Here is a 17,978-nt window from a genome sequence, read left to right on the forward strand (position 1 = left end):
AAAAGTCTATATTTAACAAACCAACTATGTATTTGTGGTTACATCCACTGTAATGCGACTGACAGCACAGCTTATAAACGCTTCCTCTGCATTATGGGAAGTTTACTTTTTTTTTTATTGGTTCAGACCTGCTCAACTAGTAGTCTTTTCTTCATAGAAGGGGTTACAGATTAAGATGAGCAAGTGATGGACGGTGTGTCAACTTTCCTGCAGATTAGAGGGCACAAATGACTTTCCTTTGCTGCTACACATTCATTTGCTTATGGCTCCAGGCAGAAACTGATCCAGATCGTGAGAATTTATATTAATGGTAACAATTTAGGATGCGTCACCACTTTGCTTCCAAGCATGCGTTAGTCACAATACTATGCAATCATTGTGTAGTAGTCATGTTGTTCAGCTCATAAAATACTTCTTCATTTACAATTCATTCCTTACAATCCCTCGTTTTTATCATGTGAAAAGGTGTTTTAAAATAAAATATGTTCCTTAAGACATTCTTTAACTTTTACCATGTCCACCAATCACTACAGCACTGCGGCACACTTTGTGCAGTGCATTATCTTTATGCCACAAAATGAGCAGTTTATTGTGTTTGCCTTCCAGGCCAAACATTATTACTATACAGGATTTATATAGCGCCAAAAGTTTGCACAGCACTTTACAAAATGGAAGGAAACAGTACAGTTACAATACAATTCAATACTAGGGGATTTAGAGGGCCCTGTTTGAGCTTACAATCTAAAAGGAAGAGTTAGGTGATGTAAAAAGTAATGAGGAAAATAAAAGTACAGTTTATTAAGTAGAGGCAGGATAGGCCTCTCTCAAGAGATGGGTTTTCAGAGATCGCCTAAAGGTGGATAGGGTAATAGAAAGTCAGACCGATTGAGGTAAGGAGTTACAGAGAATGGACGAGGCTCTGGAGAAGTCCTGGAAGTGAGCATGAGAGGAGGTGACAAAAGAGGTATAGACCAGGAGGTCTTGGGAGGAGTGAAGAGAATGACTTGACTGGTATTTTGAGATGAGGTCAGTGATGGAGCATGGGTAAGAATTGAAGATGGCTGTAGGTGTTGTCAGTATATTGAATATTTTCCATTGGGTGAGTGGAAGCCAATGGAGAAATTGGCAGAGCGGGAAAGCAGACACCGAATGGTTTAAGGGAGTTGCAATAGTTGAAGTGAGAGATGACCTGGAAATTAGTAATCTTGATGGTGTCGTTGGTTAGAAGGGGCATATTTTGGAGATGTTGGACAGAGATGGGATATGGTTCTGAAAGGAATGTTTAGAGTCCATGATTACGCCTAGAACCTTGGCATGGGGGGGACGGGTTAAAAGTTGTGCTGTTGAGCTTTACAGAGAAGTCAGAGGAAGGGGGCGCGTGGGGGAGGAAATATTATGAGCTCAGTTTTGGATAGATTGAGTTTGAACAAGTGGTATGGCTGATATGTCAGTTACTAAATGTGTGATGTGTTAAGTTAAATGCATTACGTAGGTTGAGGTGGCAAGTTTTGGACAGTGATTGGATGTGGGGCCGAAAGGAGAGTTCAGTTTCCAGGATTAGGTTAGGTTTTGGATAGACTGACGTTGTGCAAGTGGTGTAGCATCCATACTGATATGGCTATTAGTAAATGAGTGATGCGTGAGGAGACTGATGGGGTGAGCTGAGAAGTAGAAAGATAGATTTGGGTGTCATTTGCATAGAAATTATATTGGAGGTCCAAAGACAGAACCCCAACAGGAAGAGGTGAGAAGGAGGTAGCGTTGTAATTGACACTGAAAGTGAGGTGAGATAAGGGTTAATTCGCAGTCCCCCCTGTTTTCAAGGACGGGAAGTAAGGGAATTTTCAATGGGGGTTACATTCAGAAATAATAATCTTAACGGAAACTGTAATTGTCCCAACTCTATTCCAAATGACATGAAAATGTGGCCAGAGTTGAGCATTAATTGGTGCTGTTCTGTATAGACACCAATCAGCTTCCAGTTTTTTTTTTTTGTCAAAGCTTAATTGAATAAGCTGAAGTTAGAAGCTGATTGGCTACCATGCACAGCAGCACCAGATTTTGCACTCTCCCGTCTAACTTTACTAACATGTGACAAATGCTATTCTCACATGCCAGTAAGCACCGGGTATTTTAGTCAGCTGTGATTGAGACCAAAGCAGCAAAATGAGTATCAGGGGTTCAGGGGGCCCTTTACTACGACTAAGAAATTTTTCCCTAAATGGGAAAGATGATAGTATCTTTGTCTCTTTGATACTAATGGCAATCAAAGGCATTTGCAGAAAATTACAATACACGTCAAGGAATAAATGTTCATAGCCTGGCCATCTCCTTGCAAATCAGTAGCACTAGACACTGTCAAAGCTGGTACCGCTGTATAGCAGTGGCACATCCAGGGCCAGCTGGGGGGGTTGCTTAGGTTTGCTGAGCCTTCTATTTAATGTCACTGGTGTAGCTAGCACATCTGGCACCTGGGGCTGGTAATTTTTTTGCACCCCCCATGAAAAATGGTGTGTGGCAATATAGCGGCAGCGCACCAAAACTGTGGGTGTGGTCAGAGTGCATTAACAGTTGGAGGGACTTAAATGGCCATATGCTTTCATGACTGTGCCACATGGAAGAATGTAACAGACAGTACAAACCTCAGTACACCCATTCTAATAAACTAAAACTGTTCTATTGCATATTCATTACTACACACAGCTAACCTTAAAGTAATATTAAAATCTTGTTTTTTTTGTTTTTTTTTAAATAACAGACATGCAGCTTGCTATGGAGGCATCCAAGCAGGTACACTCCTGCCCACTCCGTATCCTGATTGGCTTTTGGCTGTGACTGACAGCCAAAAGCCAATCAGGAGTGCGAGTCCCCAGAGAACCAAGGCTCTCATGGATATCACCGGATCGAGAGGGGGTTCAGGTAAGTATTAGGTGGGGGACTGCTGCACACAGACGGTTTTTTACCAGAAGGTCTCTGGCTTTTTACCAGAAGGTAAAAAACCTTGAGCCTTTACAACCACTTTAACCAAGAATGTGCTGTACTTAGAATGCAGTAGTCAGGAGTAACAAATGTAAAACACAGTGAGGAGAATTTATCAAAACTGGTGCAGTCAGAATCTGGAACAACTGTGCATGGCAACCCATCAGCTTCTATCTTCAGCTTGTTCAGCTTTAAAAATTTTAAGCTATTAGCTGATCAGTTGCCATGCACAGCTGCTCCAGATTCTGTCTACTCTAGTTTTGATAAATTCCCCTAAGTGCTCATTCAGACAGGCGCTGAGACAGGCCCTGTATGCTGAGCTAATTTTTGCTGCATCTGCATCCACCAGAGAGATTCATAAACAGAAGATTGCCACTCCAACCTCTCAAATCCGTGGTGAAACACCCACCTTAATGGAACTCACAGGTGCTGGCTCTGCTCAAGCTTGAGGAAAGAAGAAAATCCTGGATGGCCGCACACCATGGAAGGCATCTTTATTGACATGAAATAATAAAATCCAAATATAGTCATCTCATAAATAGGGAAAAAACAGGGCAGATATCTAAAGCGTTTCACGCCCTATCATGGCGCTTATTCATAGCCAGAGAGCTTCACCTATAGAAGTGGGTGCACAGATCTGAATGCAGACACTGTGTGTTTGGATACATGCATCCCTTCCAATCTGCGCTGCTGTACAGACAAACAAACAATAGATCTATGACATGACCAGTCTCTCTGCTCCTGTTTGGCATTACTTGTGATAATTGATAAAATGTCCCTATTAATGTTGTGAACTCACCCTCCAGGGCCCAGGCAGGCTCTTCTTCAGCCCAGGCTTTAGATCCAGGCTCTTTCTCCCTGAATCTGGCAGGTCCTTCAGTTACCCTCTTTCTTAGTCCAGAGGGCTTCCACTATACTCCTCTTATTCATAGTCCAGGGCCTCCAGACACCTGCTGTCCTACTCCAGGGCCTCCAGATGCTCCTCTCTCAGGCCTCCTCTGCACACCCCTGCTTTTTTAGGGCCTCCTCTGCATCTCCTAGTCCAGAGTCTCCTGTGTGCTCCCCTCCTAGTCCGGGGCCTCCTCTCCTAAGCCAAGGTCTTTGCCACACCAACCCCTTTTCCAGACCAGGACCTCCTCTTCACCTCCCCAGTCCAGGGCCTCCATTGCACCACCCCAAAGCTCAGGGCCTGCTCTTCCCCCCCCTGGGCTTCCTCTGCACCCCCTATCCCAGGGCCTCCTCTTCACCCCCCTCAGTCCAGGGCCTCCTCTGTACCCCTTCCCCAGCCCAGAGCCTCCTCCGCACCCCCCCAGTCCAGGGCCTCCTCTGCCGCCCCCAGGCCAGGGCCTTCTCTGTTTCCCCCCAGGCCTCCTAATCCTTTGCCATACCAACCCCAACTTCCATCATGTGTTTTTTATGATGCAGGTGGGCCGGCCTGCCTACACCATAGCATGAAAAAGCATGACACAGAACCAGGGCAGGTAGCATATGACGCTGCCCCAGCATTTAGAAGATTCTGAGGACACCGATATGAGGGAGGCTCTGAGTACACTAATGTGAGATGGGCCCTGAGGACACTGGTGTGAGGTGAGGGGGGATTCTTAGAACTCTAATGTGAGTGGGGCTCCACAGACAGTGGTGTTAGAGGGGTCCTGAGGACACTGATGTGAGGGAACTGTGAGGGCTCTGATGTACAGGGGCTCTGAGGACACTGTTGTGAGGAGGACTTCAAGGACACTGATGTGAACGGGGGCTCTCAGAACACTGATTTAAGGGGGTTCTGAGGGCACTAGTATAAAGGGAGCTCAGAGTACTCTGATGTGAGGCAAGCTTTGAGGACACTAATGTGAGGGGAGCTCTGAGGACTCTGATGTGAGGGGACTCTTAGGATGTTGAAGTCAGATGTTTGGACATTGGTGCTATATCAGTGCTTGCCATAGGTGCTATTTTCCATGGCTACGCCCCTGTATTAGGGACCTTGCATATAGCCATATGTAAGTGCATTAGGTAAATGCATAATTCCGAACAGAGACAAAGCATACATTTGCTGTGAAAAGCACAAATCCATACATCCCCAGCCCATGCTGACTTGTATAGTAAACGCAGACCATAGTACACGTGGAGCAGAGGTAGTAGCACATCGAGCATGTATGAACATGTGGACCAAGGTAACCGCTAAAATCATCAAAGCTGTGTGCCCTCACTAGTTTCTGGCAGTTCAGCTCACGTTTGAACCCCTTCCTGAAATATACAAACCCTCTGCAGCCAATTAAGTTTTTTTTATATGTTCCATGGAAACATCCATTAGGGAAGTGCCTGATGAAAGGCAGATTGTGGCAATCCTAAAGAGTGTACTGCTTACCTCAAACCTCTGTACATCACACACTGGGAACAGCTGCTGTTCAGCTCAGGCAGGATATTGAGGGCTGACAAGGCTAGGAAGACGTGTGTTTGTTTATACAAAGGGATTGAATAAATGGAAAGTACATTTTATTCCGTATACATTATTGCTTTTATTCAGTGCATTAAATAAATGAAAAGAAATGTATGCTTTGTTCCATAGACGTTGCTGCCAGGTCAGCTTTATGCTTTATAAAGGAAGAAGTCCTCTGCAGACTGGTAAAGGGTGCCTTAATGCAGAACAAAAAGTGCACTGCTCGTTCCAAACAATCAAAAGTGAGGGGGGAAAAAGGAGAGGACTCATGGAAGATATTACAAGGAGCAGAAAAACACGCTGTGCAGGAGTGACGTCATCTTGCACCAGCCAATGATGAAGGCCAGACTGACTGACACCCAGGTGAAGATGCCAGCACCAGTGAGGGACCCACGTCTGCTAACTGCGCTTGGGGTGCCATTGCCATTTAAAGCGCAGTTCCACCCAAAAATGGAACTTCCGCTTTAAGGGAGGTGACCCCCTGACATACCACATTTGTCATGTCATTTTTTTGGGGGAGGAACGGATACCCTCTTTTTAGAGGGTCCCAGCTCCCCCTCCCTCTCGGCAATCATCTGGGACAGGTCACAGGTCCCAGATGATTGCCCGACCAGACACGGTGCGCAGCTCCCGCATGCGCAGTGGGTGTCACAGTTACAATACCGACGCCACAGAGAGGAGTGGGAGATGAGCGGGGCTTCTTTGCCCTGCATCGCTGGACCCTGGGACAGGTAAGTGTCTGATTATTAAAAGTCAGCAGCTGCAGTATTTGTCCAGGAAGTAAATGCTACATGGATCATCTGCCCTTACTCAAGATGACCGTAGCTAGAAATGCTAAGGGAGGGGGTTTCAGAGTGATTTCTCAACAAAATAAAGCACGACGACATGGATGGGTAAGTGAGTTGGCTTTGAATATGAATCAGTAGCTGACCATCCGCCTTCATTATACTGAGGAAAACTGTTGCCGCTGTACGTCAGGCACGCAGGCGGCTAGGGGGCGTGTGTGTGTGTGCACCCGCAGCATTTGGATTTGCTTCAGAACCGATCAGTCTCCAATGATTTCTGGCCTGGACCTGGTGATCGGTTCTGGCAAATGAGAGACTGTCCTCTGCCTGTGTAATGTAATGTACAGGCAGAGGAAGTGATCTCACCTCCCCTTGTGGAATCCTTTTTGGTTCCAGAGAGAGGAGAGAGGACATCCAAACGTGAGTTGCACCAATACTACACTGACACAGTACACATAGGTACACTTGTCACCCTCTAATCGCCCCCCCCCCTTCACTCCCTGTCACTGTGTCACCAAGTGTAGTTTTCTGATTTATCACTGTACTTAAATTAGATTCAGGCATAGTATACAAACCAGTAGTAAGCAGCGGCACCCTGACAGATAGCTCTGACAATGGTCCATTGGTCCCTGCTAAGATCAGGCGTGCCCGACCCTGTTCTTCTGTTATTGTGCAAGAACCGCAGGGAGCTCGTATGGAGCAGAGAGCCAGTACTAGTGCCGCCCAACCCTCTGGTGAACTGGTGAGCAGCGGCCTAGTCGTAGACAAACCAGCATTGCAGTAATACTTAGTGATGTGGCGAGTCCCATAAGTGCAGTTCAAGCAGGTGCAGTGGCTAGCACAAGTAGTGTCCCGCAGCCACCAAGAAGACAAAGACAGGCCCATCGAGCCCATAGTGCCCTTCCCATTGCATTTGTCAATCCTAATTGGGAGCCCACCACTTCTGCAGCGCCCGTACTTCCCCCATTCACTAGCCAACCCTGAATTCAGGTGGAAACAGTTGATTTTACGTCACTTGATTTTTATTCGCTGTTTTTCAGATCTATTTTGGACCAAAGCAATTTGTATGCTGGTCAAGTCATCACCATTAATCCCCAGTTGACCCTTGCCAGACATTGGAAACCTATTATGGTTTCCGAATTTAAGACCTTTCTGGGCCTATCCCTCCTCATGGGCATTACTAAAAAGTGTGAGTTGCGGTCATATTGGTCCACTGACCCAATTCATCATATGCCCGTGTTCACTGCTTCTATGACCAGGGCTAGATACGAGCAGATCTTGAGGTTTATGCACTTCAACAACAATGAATTCTGTCATCCTCGGAATAACCCTGGATTTGATCGGCTCCACGAAATTCAGCCCCTCGTAAATCACTTCAACCAACAGTTCGCAGCCTTGTTTATTCCCCAGCACGTTGTCTGCATTAACGAGTCCATGATTAACTTTTCTGGCCACTTGTCTTTCAAACAGTTTCTCCTTAGCAAGCGTGCCAGATATGGAGTCAAGTTGTATAAGCTCTGGGCTATACATATAGTTGTATGGTTTATGAGGAAAAAGACAGTCACATGGAGCTCAACAACTGCCCAGATTACATAGGGAGCGCTGGCAAGATTGTTTGGGACTTGGTGTCACCCTTATTTGGACAATTATTACAGCGTGCCACTTTTTAGTCACCTTTTTGATTGTGGAATTGGCGCCATGTGATCTAATTGCCGGGGCTTCCCCCAATGGCTTGTAGATTCCCGACTTAGACAGGGGGAGAAAGCCTGCTTGAGATGTGATAATTTGCTTGCAGTGAAGTGGAGGGATAATCAGAATGTTTTCGTTCTCTCCTCCCTTCACGCAGATACGACAGTCAAAATTCCAACGGCGACTGGTGTTGTTGTGAAGCCCCTCTGTGTCCATGAATACAGCCTTAATATCGGAGGGGTGGACTTCAACGACTAGTTGATGGCTCTGTACTTAATTGCCTGTGGAGCCAGACGCTGGTACAAAAAAGTGTCTGTTTACCTATTTCAATTGGCTCTGCTGAACGCTGATGTGGTATACAAAGTGTCAGGACGAATTGCATACTTCCTAAAATTCCAGGAAGAGATCATCAAACCCCTTTGTGTTTCTAGACAGTGCTGTGCCCCACATTCCCAATGCAAATGCAGTGAACCGGCTGCATGAGAGGCCTTTTCCATATGCCCTCCCTGGTACCCCTACCCAACGAACACACCAAAGAAGATGTTGTGTCTGTAGGAAACGTGGATACAGGCGTGGCGCACCTTTTTATTGTCCCTCCTGTCCTGGCCAACCTGGTCTCTGCATCGGTGAATGTCTCTGTCGCTACCACACACTAGTGGAGTATTAGCATAGGGTACAGCACTGCACAGTCATAGGACACACTTTCACAGGATCTCCAAAGATGCCATCGCATTTTTAGAAACCTGAACCTGGAACAGTTACAGTTACAAAAAGAAAGTGTAAAAAAAAATATATATATATACACACATTCTCTCTCTTTTGTTCTGCTCTGTTTTACTGTATTTTATGCTTAACTGCAATGTTTTATTGTTACTATGTTTTATCATGTTTGCAGGTATGTAATTCTTTTATACTTTACTGTTTACTGTTTTTTATTGTTAACCATTATTTTCTTTGCAGGTACGCTATTCAGCTGCAGCACTAATTTATCTTGACAGCAACAGCGTTTGCTCTCATGATACGTAAATTAGCGACTCCAGCACTGTAGGAGATGATTTCATCACCACAGTTAAAAAAAAAGAGCATATATGCTGAAGCATGGGGACAGGGATGATTTGCCCCTAATGTTAGGGGCGGATTGCCCCCGTGCTTCGGCATATACTTTGTACTTGGCACAGATTGCACTAAAAAGTTGTTTCATTGAGTTAATGTTTTATTGTTACCATTGTCTGATTTTCCTGTATGCCATTCAGCTGCAGCATGGATTTATTTTAACAGCAACGGGGGGTTGCTCTCATAATACGTAAATCAGAAACTCCAGTGCTGTAGGAGGTGATTTCACCACCACAGTTAGAAAAAAAACAGTGCACGTATGCCCATCATTAGAAGTGGGTGAATACAGGGTGGTATTCTAATGGTGGGTATACCCACCCATCAATCTCTTTTTTCATTCAGCCCACAGGCTGTATGAAAAAAAGAACATTACAATATGTGCCCAACAAGGACCAGTAACGGTCATACTGGTATGTTGCTGGACTTTGAGTGGTTATACCAGAATGATGCCTGCAGGTTTAGGTATCATCTTTGTATCATTCTTTTCAGCCAGCGGTTTCATGTAAAAGCAATTCTAGCGGCTAATTAGCCGCTAGACTGCTTTTACAAGCAGTACGAGGGAATGTCCCCCCCCCCCGCCGTTTTCCATGGTTTTCTCGTGTCCTTTTCTCAGGTCCTCCTGTCCCACCGGGGGAACCTGAGAATGCAGCTGGTGGTTCCGACAGCTGACCATAGAGCTAATTGGAGGCCAGAACAGCTCCAATCATCTCTATGGCCTAAGAAACCGCAATCTACGAGCATTTCATGACTTTTCTGGATATAAACAGCGCCATTGGGAAATTTGGAAAGCATCTTATCAAATCGATCTTGGTGTGGTCAGATGCTTTGTGGGCAGAGTAGAGATCTAGAGTCTAACAGACCCCCATAAAAAAAAAAAAAAAGGTACCTGTCACTACCTATTGCTATTATAGGGGATATTTTAAAATTATAAAAAAATAAAAAATGAAAGGAACAGTGTAGAAATAAAATAAAAAAAGCTAAATAAATAAATAATTTTAAAAAAGCACCCGTCCCCCCCCGTGCGCAAAGGTGAATGCAAGGGTCAGTCTCGTGTCATATGTAAACAGAAATTGTACCATTCATGTTAGGTATCACTGCGAATCTCAGATTGAGGGCAGTAATTTTAGCAGTAGACCTCCTCTGTAAATCTAAAGTGGTAACCTGTAAAGGCTTTTAAAAATGTAGGTAGTTTGTCGTAGCTGCACAGTTGTGCGCAATTTTAAAGGATGTCATGTTTGGTATCTATGTACTCAGCATAAGATCATCTTTTATATTTTACCAAACATTTACGCAATATAGTGTGTTTTAGTGCATTCAAATTTTAAAAAGTGTTTTTTTTTTCCAAACAAAATGTGTTTGAAAAATCGCTGTGCAAATACTATGGCAAAATAAATTGCAACACCCGCCATTTTAATCTGTAGGGCCTTTGCTTTAAAAAAATTTCACGTAAACAAAAAGTGTCAGAAAGAGCTTTGTCTTCAAGTGGTTAGAAGAGTGGGTGATGTGTGGCATATGCTTCTTATGTTGTGCATAAAATGCCAGGACAGTTCAAAAAAACACAAATGACCCCTTTTTGGAAAGTAGACACCCCAAGATATTTGCTGATAGGTATGTTGAGCCCCTGCAATATATTATGTTTTGCCACAAGTTTCGGGGAAAATTACAACTTTTTTTTATTTTTTATTTTTTTTGTTTTTTTACACAAGGTTGCCACTAAATTATATATTGCTCACACATGCCATGGGTATATGTGAAATTACACCCTAAAATAAATTCAGCTGCTTCTGAGTATGGAGAGACCACATGTGTGAGACTTTTTGGGATCCTAGTCGCGTACAAGACCCCAAAAACAAATCACCGCCTTCAGGATTTCTAAGGGCGTAAATTTTTCATTTCACTCCTCACTACCTATCACAGTTTCGGAGGCCCTGAAATGCCAAGATAGCACAAACCCCTCCAAATGACCCCATTTTGGAAAGTAGACACCCCAAGCTATTTGCTGAGAGGCATGTTGAGTCCATGGAATATTTTATATTTTGCCACAAATTTTGGGAACATGACAAACATTTTTTTTTTTTTTGCACAAAGTTATCACTAAATGATATGTTGCTTGAACATGCCATGGTTATATGTGAAATTATACCCCAAAATACATTTATCTACTTCCCGAGTACGAGGATACCACATGTGTGGGACTTTTTGGGAGCCTAGCTGCGTACAGGACCCCGAAAACCAATCACTGCCTTCAGGATTTCTAAGGACGTAAAATGGTGATTTCACTTCCTCACTACCAATGACAGTTTCGGAGGCCGTGAAATGCAGAGATAGCACAAAACACCTCAAATGACCCTATTTTGGAAAGTAGACACTCCAAGGTATTTGCTAAGAGGCATGGTGAATATCTTGCAGCTCTCATTTGTTTTGGAAAATTAAGAAAGGAAAGGAAAATGTATTTTTTTTATTTTTTCAATTTTCAAAACTTTGTGACAAAAAGCGAAATTTGCTAAATATTAAACGTGCCATTTTTTGGTCATTTTCAATCAATTGTGACAACAAATAAAATATTTAATGTGCTCTACAAGCCTCTCAGCAAATTCCTTGGTGTGTCTACTTTCCAAAATGGGGTCATTTGGGGGGGGGTTCTGCCCTTCCATTGTAGCACCTCAAGTAATTATAAAGGCAGTCATAAACTAAAAGCTGCGTAAATTCCAGAAAATGTGCCCAAGTTTATGGACACTATAACTTTTGCATAAACCAATAAATATATGCCTATTGAATTTTTTTTTTTTTACCCAAGATATGTGGCTGAATGCATTTTGGCCTAAATGTATTACTAAAATTTAGTTTATTGTATTTTTTTTTATAACAAAAAATAGAAAATATCATTTTTTTCCAAAAGTTTTGGGTCTTTTTTTAATTTATATTGCAAAAAAATAAAAACCGCAGAGATGGTCAAATACCACCAGGGGGCGTGGTCTGGACCCGGCGGAAGATGGCTGCTTGAACTCTCTCGTCCGCTACTCCGAGGTCCTTCAACTACATTAGCGGGACACACACTCGCCCATCATGGGGAAAACGGACAAAGAACATACCGCCACTCGTTCGCGCTCCCCGCGGCGCCACGAAGCACAGCTGACCGGCAGCATTCCGGAGATTTTTCGGTCCCGTTCTCGGGAGCCCGTTCCGACATCTCAGGCCTCCAGAGAGGTAAGCTGCAGCCCCACGAGGCACACAGGCGCTCGTACAAGTGACACACCGCCCTCTCCTAGAAGCAGCCTGAGCTTAGAGGACCTCAGCAGTGGCTGCTGATATTAAAAACACACTGTCTGCAGCAATCTCTGAGCTCAGATTAGACCTGCATGCTGTGGCTGGTCGCCTTGAGGAAGTGGAGGATATGACTGATTGCCATGAAGTGGCCATCACTGCTGCACAGAGCTCTCTGAACTCACAATATGTCCAAATGCAAAATATGCAAAGGCACATCGAAGATTTGGACAACAGGGGCCGTCGACACAACATTAGAATCAGAGGTCTTCCTGAAGCGATTGATTCTGAACACCTGCCCCAAGCAGTGTTAAGCATTTTCAATGACCTCCTGGGTCGTCCCCTTGATTTTCCTATAGATATGGAACGGCTTCATAGGGCTCTGTGACCCAGAGGCAGAGACACGGACCCTCCAAGAGATGTCATCGGCTGTATCACTAACTTCAGATTGAAGGAAGACATCATGCAACAAGCCAGGCTCAGAAGACATATTTTGTTTCAAGGGGCAGAAATCAACTTATATCAAGACCTATCTCAAATCACCTTGCAGAAGAGAAGAGCTTTGCGCCCGATTTTAGACGTCCTGAGGGAGAGAAATGTCCCCTATAGGTGGAAGTTCCCCTTTTGCCTACAGGCGGGTTCTGGAGGACGATTTGCGTACATAAGACACCCTGGAGACGCTACCACATTCTGTGAAAATTTGGGTATTCCGCCAATCGTTATCCCAGATTGGCACTACGAAACACGCTCTGACGCTCCGCAACGTGAAGAAATAATGGAGATACAACACCGTGACAACCCTTCAGCGTCCAGACGTCGAAGGCTCTCCAACCGCGTATCGCCTGCACCAGCGAACCGACGCTCTCCGAGAGAAGGTAGTGTCCCGGCCTCCCCGGTGCACAGAAAGGCTAGGAAAGACTGAACCTAGTTACCTCTTGCATTCAGCTGAGTTTACCCCGAGCTTAAGGTATGTCAAGCTCCATTTTGACACACGTGCTATAACAGTATCTCCTCAAACTGGAGAAATCCTACACTCTCTACGTATACACATTCAGAGATGACTTCTCTGTTATTGGACACGAAACGCCCTTCTTCCAAAGCCTCTACCGCTAAACGGGCCAGGGGAGTGTCAAATCTCTCCTTATCTTGTCCAATGCATTAGATTACTCCAATAATGTGACTTGGACCAGACTGAAACAGCTTGATCTGTCGCAACTCAAAATCTGTTTTCCCCGCAGAATTGGAACTCTTACACTCGATACTACAAGCCAGGAAGGTGCGGCCTATTAAAAGGGGGTTAAGACTATTTAGTTGGAGTACAAAATCAAACTGCTGTATCCCCCCCCCCCCTTTTTTTTTTTTTATTGCACCCTACACACGCAGGGAAATAGCGCATCCCTGTATAGCAGTACAAAAGAGTTCCTGGAACACCGGGTTTTACCTGCAAATATTGTTAGCCGGTTACCTCTACAAATGACATGTTCCATTTCTGAGATATCCTGAAGAACATATGTCCCTAGAGGTATGTCCTGTCACCCAGACACTTAGCAGGACACAATCTATACCCATCCATCTCCCGTATACGAGACGGTAATACTTTCGGTTGTCCTCCCGTTTGAGTAGCCACTACATGATGCTGGAGGCTGGGGTGACAGGGTATACCATTCAAGATGTTTAGCTATTCTGTTTAATACTTCTGACTGTGGACTTTGAACTTCTTTGAATCTCTTGGTTCTTCTAGTTGAGTTCCTTCTTCTTTATAAGTGGTGTCTGTTCATTATAAAAGTTATACGTATACGCATATATTTCAAGACGGTACTGTATTTTATATATCTCCATTCAGTTGTAATATTTCTTTGTTCATGATCTTAATTTTGCATCGGTATAGGGGTATCCCTTTAGAGTCCATCAAAATTTGGACCTAGACGCTATCTTCTTTCCTGAATGCTAGCCTTCCACCCTTTTCTAAATCAAGCGCAACTTATACACATTAAAAACCTGTGACTTACAAAGTGCCTTAATATCCCCCCATGTATGTATGTATCCCCCTTTAATGAATATGTTAGTCCCCTTAAATTTCTCATTGCCTGTAATGACCCTCTGAGTAGCTACGGATTGCTATTTCTACATCTATCACTTATATATCCTAATCCCATCTTCACTAGTCCTACCGCTCCCAACAACAGTACAGTCCTCAAAGCTGTGCTGACTCCCCCCGACAGGAGACAACTCCTTCAAGGCTGGATAGCGGGACTATCCTTGCAGTCGGTCTTATCCACATTCCCCCTCCACATTCCCCTTTAATATCTATAAAGCAAATTATTTGCCCTTTTTATACCTACCCACCCCCGCCCTCCCCCATCCCCTCTCATTTTTCTCTCTCTAAACCAGCTAGACGAAACACATATAAATTACTTGACACACTATAAGCATTTTATAACACGTGCCAGAATGCCTATGACAAAAACAACCTCCATCAAGAACAAGCTGAAAATAATATCTCTCAATGCAAAAGGGTTGAACATCCCCGAAAAAAGATCACAACTCCTGACACATATGAAAAAACTTAAAGCGGATGTCATCCTTCTCCAGGAGACACATTTCAAATCTGAACAAGTACCCAAATTTTCAAATAAAGAGTTCCCGACATCCTACCATGCAACGAATCCAGTCGCGAAAACCAAGGGGGTCTCTATTCTGATTTCAAAACGCATACCCTTAGACATCACTGACTCACTAATTGACGTAAATGCCCGCTACGCCTTTATCAAAGGTACCATTTGGAATAATCCTATTACGATAGCTAATATATACAGCCCGAACTCAAAGCAGGTTAGCTTTTTTCGTGAGATTGCTATGTCCCTAGCTTCTTTCAAGTCAGGCGTCCTCCTGCTTGGCGGCGACTTTAACGTAGCTCTTAACCCGTTGGAGGATGCCTCATCTGGAACGTCCTCAATCCCGTTTAGAGCCCTTAAACAAATTAAAACCCAGCTTCAGGATCTCCTCCTCCATGATTCCTGGCGCACACTTCACCCCAGAGTAAGAGATTTCACCTTCTATTCTGTACCACACAACCGTCATTCTAGAATTGATTACCTCTTTTTAACACAAAGGGACCTACCACTGCTATCAGAGGCTACAATTGAACCGGCTTTCCTATCTGATCACAACCCAATCACTGTTACTCTGGAACTTCCAGAGTACACACAGAGATCTAAAATTTGGAGACTAGACGCATCTCTTATAACAAATGAGCTATACCTGAACACGGTCATGAAGACCATTCAGGATTTCTTTGTAACAAACGATACTCCGGATACGTCGCATTTGATGCAGTGGGAGGCCCACAAATGTGTGGTCAGGGGAGAGCTAATAAAACTTGCGTCTCATCGCAAACGTGTACAACAGGATAGCACGAATGCACTGCTAGACCGCATTCGCAAATTAGAACGCATACACAAACTTACCCTAGCCCAAGATTTCCTACAAGAACTGGAGCAAGCCCGTAATCTTCTCAGAGAAGAATTAGGGAAAAAAAACAGGAAAACTTTTATCCTATCCCAAAAACTATTTTATGAGCATAGCAATAAAAGTGGTAAGCTACTGGCTAAGGCTGTACAAACAAAAAAAGCAAACAACACAGTCCATAAACTAAGATAGTCTGCGACAACATCTATTACTAGTAGTGAGGAAATAGTGAGCCATTTTGCTCGTTATTACGAGGACCTTTATAACCTCCCCCCTCAACTCAAACCACACAAAGACAGCAGGAGCCGGGGAGATATAATTGCTGATTTCCTCCAACACAATTGCCCTACTCCTATTTCCCCTGAGCAAGCTAAATTAATAGATGGCCCAATAACAGAAAGTGAGTATCTCATGGCCCTTAAAAATATGAAAACAGGCAAAAGCCCCGGCCCAGATGGATTCTGTCTGACATATTACAAATCCTTCTCAAACCTTCTAACATCGCCGTTCCTGAAAGCTTTTAACCTATTAGCAAAACCTAACACAATCTCTAACTCCCTATTAGATGCACACATTTGTGTTGTGTTTCGCAAAAATTATAGCCAATAGGATTCTCCCCTTAATTCCTATGCTCATATCAACGGACCAGGTGGGATTTATCCCTGGGAGAGAAGCCAGGGATAATACCCTTAAAGCTATCAATATTCATCACTGGCTCTCTTCCACTAAAACCCCGGGATTCTTCCTATCTTTAGACGCGGAGAAGGCCTTTGACAGGCTAGCCTGGGACTATCTTGAAGCGGTTTTAAGAACTTTTGGCTTTGGGGATCGCATTATAAGCCTTATTCTATCCCTATATATTAACCCCAAGGCGAGAGTCCGAGTAAATGGCACCCTGTCAGAGGCCTTCAATATTAACAACGGTATGTGTCAAGGCTGTCCCCTATCCCCCATCCTATTTATTCTTACACTTGAACCCTTCTTACGCAGACTGAGAGACAATCCCGATATACATGGAATATCCATAGCACAGAAAAGTTACAAAGTGGCCGCTTTTGCGGACGACATCCTCCTTTTTTTGTCCAACCCACTGATTACGATCCCCAACCTCTTAAAAGACTTTGCTATTTTCCAATACATAGCCCACCTTAAAATTAACTTCGCTAAATCGCATGCCCTAAATATCTCACTACCAGACCCACAAGTAGCCCTCAGTAAGCAAAACTTCCCATTCATCTGGAAATCAGACGCTTTGACTTACCTGGGGATCCAATTACCCGCTAATTTATCTGATATCTTTCAAAAAAACTATCTCCCATTACTAAAAACCTTCAAAGAGGATCTTACAAAATGGAACAAGGCCCACTTCTCATGGTTCGGTAGAGCGGCAATAGTAAAAATGAACATCTTACCACGCATTCTATACCTCTTACAAACAATCCCCATCCAACTCCCTAAGCCCTTTCTAAATAACATTTCCAAAATTTGTAGAGAATTCAGTTGGAATCTCAAACAGCCCAGAATCAGTTATACACAGCTGATTAAACCAAAAACCAAAGGGGGAATTGGTTTACCAGACATTCAACACTACTACTGGGCTTGTCAGTTACAATGTGTTATAGACTGGCACACGAATCAAAAATCAAAGGACTGGATAGCTTTAGAAAATGCATTCTCTGACCACCCTATAGCCGGGTTCCCCTGGACCAAGTACGAACTTCTACCAGAAAACCTTAAGAATCACACAATAAGCGCCACACTGAAATGCTTTAAACAAACCAATCGCCTATTTCACCTCTCCAAAAACCCAGGCCCACTCTCGCCAGTCCTCTCTAATCCACACTTCCCACCTGGTATGGATCGCCACCCGTTTACACATTCGCAACCAACTATAGGTATAAGATTGCATCACATAGTCAGGAGAGGTCAACTACTACCCCGGGAACTGCTAGTTGAGACGTGGCAAGCACACAAACTTACTCCCCTTTCCTATTGGCAACTCAAACACTTTACTGATAGTGTCAACAATCAATCAGATCTCTCTGACGAGTTGACTGAGTTCGAAAATATGTGTCTAAGTAGTGAATCACAACGTCATATTATATCCAAAATACAGAATATGTTCTGGTGGAACGTCCAATCCAACGAAGGCAGGGCCTGTGAAAACTGGGCAAGAGATCTGAGTTTAGAGTTAACAAAAGACTCTTGGGACATAATATACCGAAACACTCATAGAGGATCTATAA

This window comes from Lithobates pipiens, unplaced genomic scaffold (genome assembly GCF_037356315.1).
Source record: "Lithobates pipiens isolate NorthernLeopardFrog02 unplaced genomic scaffold, aLitPip1_a1.2 Scaffold_19, whole genome shotgun sequence".
NCBI lineage: Eukaryota > Metazoa > Chordata > Amphibia > Anura > Ranidae > Lithobates > Lithobates pipiens.